General features: G+C 40.6%; 1 non-coding gene across 1 annotated transcript; it reads left to right on the top strand.

Annotated features, from left to right (window-relative positions):
• The first annotated feature begins 295 nt into the window (after nt 1-295).
• Nucleotides 296-414, top strand: LOC138361755 (5S ribosomal RNA). The gene has a single exon (XR_011227160.1). It is a non-coding gene; the product is annotated as a 5S ribosomal RNA (ribosomal RNA).
• The last annotated feature ends 2,245 nt before the right edge of the window (nt 415-2,659 follow it).

Raw genomic sequence — 2,659 nt, 5'->3', positions numbered from 1 at the left:
AAATATCATAAAAACTGAAGAGCAGATGAGCACACACATGTATGTATTACAAAAGAAAATCCACAAATTCATTAGAAATTGGCAGGGTAGGCTGAGGAAGTAGGTAGATGTAAAATGTCTGTAAATGGCGAAAGAACATAAACCCAAGACTGAATAAACGATGTTAAATATCCATGCCAAGGAGACAAAAATATGTTAGGATACAATTACCATTAAGACACCACAAGAAGGTCCGTATCCTGCCGTGATGACTAAAAAGAGTTGGTTATTAGCCACAATGTTAAGGCAGTCTCATGCCAACGGCCATACCACGTTGAGAACACCGCTTCTCGTCCGATCAGCGAAGTTAAGCAACGTTGGGTTTGGTTAGTACTTGGATGGGTGACCGCCTGGGAACACCAAATGCTGTTGGCACTAATGTTTTTTGTTTTGTTTTGTTTTGTTTCGTTTGTTTTTGTTTGAATGGCTGGCTGGCTGGCTGGCTGGCTCCACGGGAAATTCACGGAGTTGTGTGGAATAAGGCCTGGTAAAATGAATTAATATGTATGTCATGTTTAAAACAAACTCGCTTAATATAGTGTGTGAGGCTTTATACAAAAACAAACAACCAAAACAAAACATGTTGTATATATATATATATATATATATAAATATATATATATATATATATATATATATATATATATATATATATATATATATATATATATATATATAGATATATATATATAGCTTAATCCGGGTTTGAACTCGCAACTCCAAGAATACGCATCACTTATATACACTTTACCACTGGACCACTGCAGGACACTTGATGCTGAGGTATCAATTTAATGACGTAAATGCCATTTCCACAAATAAATGATAATTTAAAAGTATTTGTATGTACAAATCTTTTCTGTTTAAAAGGCTACAATATCAGTTACTGATATAATTTGTGTTAATGTTTCTATACCCACAGGAAGGCATGTTTTTGCTTATATGTAAGGGGTACGGAGAAGGAATCCACAGACCATCATTCCCCTTCCCCCCCCCCCCCTCCCACCTACTACCACCACCACCACCACCACCACCACCACCACCACCACCACCACCACCACCACTACTACTCACCACCAATCACCACCAATCACCACCACCACCAATCACCACCACCACACCTAACCGAAAACCCCCTAACACATCAACCCTCCCCCCAATCAACAGGCGAAATAATAACCCTCAAATGCCTGCCTGCCTGCCAGCCAGCCAATACTAACGGTCTTCTCAGAAAGAAAATCTCTTTGTATCTGTATTACTTGATGAAATGTATGATTCTAATAATGAAAATAAATTGTTATGTCGGTTGTATGAGCATAATGACCAATATGCACATGATATGAATGAATTAAATAGTGTAGTTTTAAGTAATTAGGTTGTAGACACATTAAGCGGATATGATATTTGACGCGTCCAGAACTGGTGATTTTTGGTTTAGTTTTAAATGCACCACCACCACCACCACCATTGCTTCCCCAGAGCCTAATTAAGGACCGGTAAAAGGAGTCAATATGTATGTCATCTATAAAACCAAAGAATGAATAAAAACACACACACACACACCTACATAATAGTACTAGGAAGATTGTATGGCATAAAAAAAAAAAAAGTACTCCCATTGGGTCGTTTGAACTCGCGACTTCCAAAACACCAGCCACACACCTTACCACCCAGCCACCAAAGAGTTGGTATAATTGTGCAACTTTAGTTATAAAACTAAAGTTCTTATTGTCTCAAATCTTATTGTCTGTTCTATGAAAAGGCATGATGTAAATTATGTATTTTTTGAATGATTGAATTGTAGGCACATTAAGCGGATTCGATATTTGATATATCCAGAAAAGGTGATTTCTGTTCAGTTTTAAAATGCATCACCGTTAACGCTAAAGGACTGGTAAAACGACTCGATGTTTGTCATTTTTAAAATAAACACTAAAACTAGGCCCTTAACATATATAATGTTTGAATATAAATTGAATGCATATAAATACAAAGTGGGAGTGGCTGGCTGGCTGGCTGGCTGGCTGCCTGCCTGCCTGGCTGGCTGGCTGGCTGGCTGGCTGGCTGGCTGGCTGACTGACTGACTGACTGACTGACTGGCTGGCTGCCTGCCTGCCTGCCTGCCTGCCTGCCTGGCTGGCTGGCTGGCTGGCTGGCTGGCTGGCTGGCTGGCTGGCTGCCCGCCCGCCCGCCCGCCCGCCCGCCCGCCTGCTTGCCTTGCCTTGCCTTGCCTTGCCTTGCCTGTCCTGTCCTGTTATTGCCTTGCCTTGCCTTGCCTTGCCTTGCCTTGCCTTGCCTTGCCCTGCCCTGCCCTGCCTTGGCTGCAGCTGGCTGGCTGGCCGTAAATCAACTCTTAACAACACCACACCACACCACACCATCACTCATCACCCATCACCCACCACCGGCCCCAGTCTCGCAGCCTCTCTTATATACCCGAGCAGGCCCTTTAAATTATTTGAATTGTTGCACTTCGGCCAATGGCACGATCGCTGCTGCTCAAACATATTCTGGTTCACAAGTATTATAATATATTATATTATATTATATATATATATATATATATATATATATATATATATATATATATATATATATATATATATATATATATATATAT

This window comes from Procambarus clarkii, unplaced genomic scaffold (assembly GCF_040958095.1).
Source record: "Procambarus clarkii isolate CNS0578487 unplaced genomic scaffold, FALCON_Pclarkii_2.0 HiC_scaffold_699, whole genome shotgun sequence".
NCBI classification, from domain to species: domain Eukaryota; kingdom Metazoa; phylum Arthropoda; class Malacostraca; order Decapoda; family Cambaridae; genus Procambarus; species Procambarus clarkii.
Note: the sequence above shows the minus strand (reverse complement) of the source record. Positions and strands in the feature narration are given on the sequence as shown.